This window comes from Gobio gobio (assembly GCF_949357685.1).
Source record: "Gobio gobio genome assembly, chromosome: 20".
Lineage (NCBI taxonomy): Eukaryota > Metazoa > Chordata > Actinopteri > Cypriniformes > Gobionidae > Gobio > Gobio gobio.
In genome coordinates, this window is record NC_137113.1 from 16,278,521 (window position 1) to 16,287,491 (window position 8,971).

The 8,971-nt window shown below is 38.9% G+C and overlaps 1 protein-coding gene across 2 annotated transcripts in view; it reads right to left on the reverse strand.

The window, feature by feature from the left end:
- rbfox3a (RNA binding fox-1 homolog 3a) overlaps positions 1-3,126 on the reverse strand; it is a gene marked incomplete at its 5' end in the record, with an annotated part of 516,394 nt that extends 513,268 nt beyond the window's left edge. For both annotated transcript variants that reach the window (XM_079845977.1, XM_079845976.1), the window contains one exon: positions 2,722-3,126. The remainder of the gene's footprint in view (positions 1-2,721) is intronic.
- Positions 3,127-8,971: the final 5,845 nt, after the last annotated feature.

Sequence of the window (8,971 nt, forward strand, 5' to 3'; positions counted from 1 at the left end):
CTGCAACCAATTCTTTAGTGCATTATACCACTGCTATATTATCTGTAAATACATGTAAATGATTCACCTGTCAAACACCTATCGTGCGCTTCACTGCAGGGCGATAAGAGTGATTTGAAAAGTGAAGAGCACACATCAAGTTATAGCGTTAAAGGCACACATTAAAAGCGCTATAGAGTTTTACTTTATATCCTTTGCTAATTCAAAAGCCAATAAAGTGATATGTATAGAGCCTCATGCTTTGACATTGATGATTATTTGTCTGGCTGGTTACACCGCTTTTTAAAGAACTTATGTAGAGTTTACCTAAAAGCCATGACTAGCATTTATTACACAGATGCTAACTTCTATGTAGCTCATTCTGACAGGAGCATTCAACACAAAATCCTTTAACAAAAAAGCTGGAGTCTCACGCTGGGATGGAGTTAAGTAACATGCCAATTTTACGTTGAAATCAAGAAGCTTGCTAAAAAGCTCATTTCATGTTAGTGCTACGCTCTTTGGTAACATATGGATGAATGAAATCTGCATTCACAAGCTGTGAACCTTTCTGACCATGTGGTTCACACATCTCATACCATTTTTCATTTGACATGCGCCTCAGCAGGAAATTGTCATCATATCGAGAAACGGCACAGTAGTCAAGCCTAATGGTGAAATCACACAAGCGCAAACACACCGGAGAGTGAGAAAAGGAGAGAAAAAAGGTGGAGAGCTCGATTAACTGCCAGAAGATGTTGGTTTCTATTAAATTGTCATAGTAGTTGTTATAAAGTACTTTATTTCAATATCAGGACTCAACAATAAGGATGGGCCATTGGCAAAAGAGCTTCGGGACAGTTAAGCGAACTCCTCATCTTACTCTCTTATGTTCCAATAATTTGCTAACCAGAAGGTAACATACTAGAATTATGACTTTGGGTACAAAATTATAAACAAATCAGCAATGCTTTGCACTATATTTCCAGCAAAACCATTAATGAAGTATTACAGCTGTACTTTTCAAGATATTATTGCACATTACAAGCAATTGTTAATTTATTTATTTAATAAATCAAAATCTGAATATTTCTATTTTTCTGATATGTCGCTAAAAATGTCATGTAAATGCTGACATGGCAAGTCAAAATCTATTGACAAACAAAAAGAATATTGTTGCTCAACCCTCTATGCACATGTAAAATGGATTCAGGCAGTGCGAAAACAACATGAGACAAAAATGTGAAGAATAAATACACTATGGACAGACAATGAACAATAAAGTCAGTGGTCAGTAGTCTAATACAGATTAGAATGTATGACTGTAAGAAGTGTATTACTTTTACTTTTCAGTCAAACTCTGTGTTGAGTGAAATTATGTGCAACATTATAGACATGCCTATAGAATTGACTACGAATAAAAACTATGTGACTATTAAGGTGCAAAGTTCATGTGTTTAGTGGAGGAAGTCATAGCAACTAGCTTTCACCAATGCAATTACAACTATTCTTCAGTCTATCCTTTGATGCCGCATATGTAGAGCAGGAATGATATATTTACACATTCCCTTTCAGATTTTAAAAAGATCTAAGAAAATCTACAAAACCCATTTTTAATAATGTACTTATATATATATATATATTTTTTTTTTATCAATCAAAAAATATATTAAAATATAAAAAATAAATCATGCTCATTTACTCCTAGGGCATTGTGCATAGAAGATTGCTCTTCCTAAAAAAAATCAATTTTAAAGACTTCACTTTGTTACCTAACTGCTTACCGGCTAAGGGTAACACTGTGTTCTCGCTTTAGTTGACAGCTATGCTACACTGCTTGAGCAAACCGTCACAAGCAAGCCGAATGTGACACGCTGTTCTCTGTCTCACTGTCTGTATCTCTTTCTCTCTCACTCTCTGTCCGGTCATCCGAAGAGGAGGCAAACCTCTCACTTTCTTCTCATCCAGCACTCAAACACACACAAAATGCATTCTACAGTGTAACACACAGTGAAGGCTTACGCATGTCACTACACAGCCAAATGATAAAACAAAGAAGAATACAGTTATACAAAAGGAATCTCACTCAAAATTGAGTTATGCAATAAAACTGCAGAATTTTTGATTATTTGTGAAATCCACACTAAGATGTGACAAAAAAATCCTTGAAGATACAAGATATACTTCTCAAAAGGTTAAAACAAAAAAGTCTGAAGTATTCAAAGTAAACAATAGCACCACTTCACACACTGTCCATTTCAATTCAAATGAAGAATAAAGAAATATGGATGACAGTCTTTGAGATGATGATGTCCTTTCATTTTTGACTCTCTGCCTTCTCATAAAAATGCAAGGATCTGACTTGCATCATGACAGATAAGTGCCCCGTTTCTGGGATAAATGAAGAGCGAGGTGTACTTTTGAATAACGCATGTGAGAAAACGCGACTGCGAATCTCCACACGCAGTTCTGGATCCGATAAGTGCCACTTAAATTCACGAAGCGACGCGATTGCCGGAGGATATTTGTTTCATCAAAATGAAACCAATCATTCAGCGCGAATCTAAACGACCAAAGCACAGAGTTTTATCAAAGGATCAAAAGCAGGCGTTGACAACACACCTGTCTTTAAAGATTCAAATATCATCGATTTACAACAATTAAAGAGTTTGCATGCTGTTTGTATTTAGGCTGGAGTGGTGTGCCGGTGTAGAAGTGAAAGTAAGAGACTCGTGTACTCACAGTTTGAGCTGTCAGGTCACTCAGGTCTGGTGCTGTATCACAGGCTCATCTTTTCACTGTTTATCCCACCATAGGACAGAGAGAAAGAGAGAGAGAGATGAGGGTATTTCCTTTTCTCCAGCTCTGTTCACACAAGTACAACTGAAAAGAGAGGGAGGAAAAGAAAGAGAGAGAGAGAGAGAGAGAGAGAGGGAGAGAGAGAGAGAAAGTAGGATGGTTGTCGATGCGATCTGGTTGGCGGTCCTGCTACAAAGCGAGTGTCAGATTCAGTAGTGCTGCTTCTTTGGCGTGCTGCGCGTCTTCACACATAGCCGAGAGCCTGGTGCGGTCAACCACACGCGTCTGTGGTGTGTGTTTACGTTCACACAAGCGGGGTGTATGTGTGTAAGTGGTGGGTTTGTGTGTGTTGGGGAGGGTGCTTGGGCTTTCACTCACTGGCTGCGCCTCACACTGTAAGAACACATCAGAGAGAGAGAGAGAGAGAGAGAGAGAGAGAGAGGGAGAGGGAGAGAGATGAGGGTGGGAGGGACGGACAGGGAGGAAGGAGGAGGAGGAGAGACAGAACGCGGAGGTGGAGAGGATGCACTGACAGTTTCACGCGAGCCCTTCTCGGAAGGCTCCGACCGCTAACGCAGGCTGACAGGTACTGAACGATAGAGACGAGAGGCAGCTATAGCCCTCTATTCTTTTTCCGCCATCATTCTCTCAATCTCTAATCTGCACTAAATCCATTCCATTTCTCCGACACGATACATACAGGCACATGCAGCAATCATATTTCCCTTTGTCTTGTAATGCAATAAAAGCATGCTTACAGTTAAACTTGATGATCGCCATATGCAAATACACTTGATGTTGATTTATACCATGCAATTTCCACACATTCATGCTTATCATTGGGAAGTTGCCCAGAAATAAACAATATAAGATGGTCTATAAAAGAGTTCCATCATGAGATGCTGGGAGACATCTTTAACTGATGGTGTAAATTAAGGATATAAAGTGTGGAAACTCTATGGCAGCCCCATGGGCCTCTGAGCGCTCAATGCTGTCAGGGTAGACTACACTCCACTGATTTCAATTAAAAGCTAAATTAGCCATTTGAACTCTGATCTTAGCACTGTGATGTAATTTATGCCTTGCAATCAGAGAATGAGTCTCATAAATTACACCTGGTACTACTTCACCTCATCAATAATGCTTTAACACGTATCGGAATTATCAAAATCAATGCACCTGTTGTTTGGTTGGGATTATTGCTGGTCATCATAACATAATCAGAGTATGTTGCATGCCAATATGCACAATTACACAGTTATGAATTTAAGTTGTTACTATTGATATATAATATACACTAATATTCAAAACTTTGGGGTCGACAAGATTTCTTTTCTCTCTTTTTAAAGTCTCTTCTGCCCACCAAGGCTGCATTTATTTATAAAATAAAAATAGAGTACAACAGTAATACTGTGAAATATATCTAATATTCCTTTTTTTAATATACTGTATCATAAAATGATATCATGAATAATTGGTTCCTGCAATGTCTTCAGTGTCACATGATCCTTTAGAAATCATTTTAATATGCTGATTTGATGATCGAGCAACATTTATTACTACAATATTATTACTACTATCAATGTTGAAATCAGTTGTGCTGCTTCATTTTTTATTTTTTTTATTTTTTTTGGGGGGGGGGGGGGCAACTACATATTTTTCAGGATATTTTGATTAAAAAAACTTTCAAAAGAACAGCTTTTATTTGAAATTGAAATATTTTGTAACATTATAAAATGTATTTACTGTCACACTTTTGATTCATTTAATGCATAATTGTTGAATAAAAGCATTTGTTACTGATCACAAATATATACAACAATAATGTCTGCCACTTTAAAAAAAATTAAAGTTTTGGATGGCGCCATATTTTAAGACCACCCATGACATACAGTCATCATTTTTTTGTCATTATCAATTTAAATAATTGTCAATTGTGTTTATTAATTTGAACTAATTAATTTCTATAGGGCAGCTAACACAAATTCTCAGAACAGAACGGGACAAGATGCAGATGCCTCGAGACTTCAAGTGTTTTAAAATAGAACTTTTAGGTGTATGAATGGGTGAATGTGAGACAAATGTAAAGTGCTTTGGATGGCCGTAGGTCTGTTAAAAGCGCTATATAAATGCAGTCCATTTACCATTTACCATTTAGAACAAAAGTTTTAGCTAGCTCACATTTACATAGAGCACAGGATGCCAGAATGCATCTGAACGGACTCCACGTTCAACAACAAAGAGCGTCAACTTTTTAATAATAAAAACAAGAAAGCACAGGCGCAGTCAGACACATACATACACACAAAAAAGCCCCAGTGTTTTCACTCATCCACAGTGTGGATTCCCAGCAGTCACTAATCATATCCGGTTAACGCTGTGGGCCTGAAATGTATCCCAAAGCAGCAGACTGTTCACAATGCCACTAAACTGGGATTTCCCCACTCACACCTGCCCTTCTCTCAGCCCCATCACCGGCACTCAGCACCTCCATTAACAGGTTCACACAGGTGCCCTCAGCTTCCACCACATGGCTACACAAAGAATAACAATAGCCGACATTATAGAGAGAATAATGGCATTAATAGCAGACTGCAGCCTCTCTCTTTGCTAATTGGCTTGTCTGCTAGCAGCCTCCACTCCAAGGGTCATGGGATTTTGTGGGTGGCATCTGTAAATAGCTAATCAGCTCCCCAGGCGCTCGCTACACTTCAGAAAGTATTTCTTTTGAATTCGTAATAATAACGGGAGGAGGACTGTCGGGGAGGGGATTGGGGAGGGGGGCGTGTGTGTGGGGGGGTGCTTGTGGATAACGACGTATGGCTAAGATAACTGCCAGAGACAACAGAGGCGAAAAATAAATAATGAAGCGCCGATTGTTATTCCTGCGCAGCCAACAGAAGCTGTTTGAAGTGCAGACTCGCCTTTATCTTGTCACGCTGGAAGAAGAAGAAGAAAAAAAACATTGCCAGCCCAGACGCAATAAAGATGTCTTTGACGCTTTTGGAGAATGACTAACAAGATTTGAGGTGTGAGCGGGGTGACGTTGGGTAAAGCTAACATGCCTGTCGAGAACGTAAGGATGTTTTAGGAACGTGGTGATGAGGTATGCAGAAGTTGAGCGACACAGAGATGGAATCGTGATTCCTGAGACACTTACGTTTCCTGATAATGTCAAGCTGCCAATAACAAGGGGAAGGGACAGGCCGCTCTCAGCTGGTCTGATGTTCTAAAGACAAAAATCTGCAAGAGAAGGACTGAGATGTTATGACCGGCTGTTAGGATTCAAAATCAACAGCATCTGACAGATTTGACAGTTATTATAGTTTTAACTAAAACCATAAAATTATTTTCAGTATACTTGAAATAAAACGCATGTTAACCCATAGTTGCCGACAGTGTATAGTTGTCATTTTCCTTTTGTAAGTATTTTTCTAGATAGTATCCATGTTTTATATCTCAATGACACGCAAGAAAACAACCAAATAAAGGATTTCAAGAGAAAAAAAAATGTATTAACTTCCTTCCTGTCACATGAGACAACTTCCTACCCCTACTTCCAGGAAGCATAACGAAGGCAAACCCTCCCAAAGAAAGGTTATTTTCATGTTACTAATAGAATTTTTTGTTGACATATTTATAGCTACATAATCGTGAAGGTCTCTAGAATCCTTCAAACGAAACAATTCTTACAAGAGATCTATAGTTTTTTGTATCCGGTGGCCAAATGACTTGTAAGTACAAATAATGGGGAAATGGGGTATACTGTGTTAACAGGTTAATAAATCAAGATTTCTGGTCTTGTTTGGTGCTTTTTGCTTTCACAATATCCCACCTAAAACATAACTTAACCCTTTAACTGACATCTCTACTGTAGTAGACCTTAATTTGATAGGGAAAAATATAATATTTTATGATATTATGTCTTGTAAGGGCCAAAATATTGAGGACCCTTCATCCAGTTTTGAATAGAGGTGTTTCATTCTAATCGGTAAAGGACCCTCATTCTTTTTATGACTAGTAGCTTACGATTCCATTATAATGTGAAAATTCAGACAAGTAATGAGTTTACATTTACATTATTATATGAAATCACCTACTACAGTCAGCCATTGAATACTATGGGACTATTTATTTATTTATTTATTTTTGTTATATAGATGTAATTTTTTCGTCATTATATTAATTTATTTTGTATTGTTTGTGTAAAGATTGATCTGTTGAAAGCAGTTATTTTGAGTTAGATGCCTAATTTTCACATCCTAGTCAAATTTGATATTGAAGGGGTGCATACAACATATTTGCCCACCGGCAACTATAGTTGCCGCACATTAAAGGTCCCATGGCATGAAATTTTCGTTTTATGAGGTTTTTCAACATTAATATGAGTTCTCCTAGCCTGAATATTGTCCCCAAGTGGATAGAAATGTTGATCGGTGTAAACCCGAGTTCTGGCTGTCTTTCTCTGCCTTTGAGAAAATGACAGGCCAGACTAGCCAATCCTGAAGTCTCCTGGTTTGACGTCCAAGCAGGAACGGTTACCTCCCTTTCCTCCACCCAGAGAATCTGGCACGCCCATGCAAGCGCTCGAGAGATCATTGCTTGTGAACGAGTGAATGCTGGCAGTTTCTCAGTGTTTGGATGTACAAATGAAAACAGAAGTCTTTTTTCAGTTCCTTCTGATCTGTGATCAGTGATTTCTTATGTGTAGCTAATTATTTATTATTCGTGCACACGCTGCGGCTTCTCTCTCCCGACAGAACGGTGTTTTCGTGTTTTCTATCTTGTGAGTCAGTGTTTTTGTACGTCCTCGTCGCGTCTATCTGTTCTACAATGTGCATACAGTCGTTTCTGCTCAACATCAGCAGAGTCACATCTTTAGAGATAAACCTCACGCACGCCGAAGCTCGGGCTGCACTGACCGGTCGGCCTTCAACATCCCCGACCCCCAGTACTGCATCTGGCCCACAGCGGAGGCACCAAACGCGGCGCGAGATTAAGCAGAAGGGGGGTAAGCGTGAGGGTATCTGGGCTAGGCTAGCCAGCTATTCCCACAATAAACTGGATTACATTCGATTACTGCTGTTGTGTCTTTGTTTGCGCTGTGTACTCAATGCGCGTCACTGACGCTTTACATATGATAGGAACATATCTAAAAATAATGGTATTATCAACACTTACTCATAACTCGTTCATCTCGACAGCTGTAATGGTACTTTGCATGTGTTACAAAGTTGGTAATAATGATGAAGACGGACTCGGCGTGACTGGGACTCGTGTTTATACAGAACTCTCAAATACAAACACAATAAACTCGCGCTGACTGACAGCGCTCTCATAACTCAGTAGTTACTATAAATAACTTTGTTAGCAATCGCTGAGCTCAGTCTCTGGTACATTAGTGATGTCCGGTTCGCGAACGATCTTTCTTTTGAACCGGTTCTTTTTAGTGAACCGAATCAGTTCACCAAATCGGACTGAATCGTTCTAAACGGTTCGCGTCTCCAGTCAGCGCTGATCCATAATTTACTAAAGTTACTAACTTTCTGACATGAGTGACAGCCCCTCCGACTAGAAATAGACTAATAACCTGAAGTATATGCTGTAACTAAAACAGTTCACTGAACTGAGACTGACAGAACCGATGTGAAGTGAACTCCGGTCCATCCGTCTCTCTGGCAGCAGCTCGTGCCTGCTCGTGCCTCGTAGACCTCGTTAAGCCCCCTCCGCTCATATCAAATGCAAAGATGTCAGCCAATCACAACAGTGGGCGTTTTTACTGAAGTCTCACAGCAGACACGCCTCTTGAAACAGGGCCTTCAGCCACAGGGCAAACAGCAGTATAGAAAAAATGCCTTTTATTTCTAAATTATGACATTTTATGATGTAAAAATCATACTAACAATATAAGTACACCTCAGGAAACATTATAAAATAATAGAAAAATGCCATGCCATGGGACCTTTAAAATACGATTTTCAAGGAAAAAAAACTAAAACTTGGGGAAAATAAATGCATAACACGTTCACATAGGACGCTATTAACATGACTATATGCATGAAACCATTCAGAAAAATTTGGGCACAAATGGGTTAACTGCAATACAAATTTAAAATAAAATACATTTATATATATTAAAGAAAAAGCTTACGCTAATTTTATTTCTGCTAGTTTTCAAGGCAACATTTTTCAT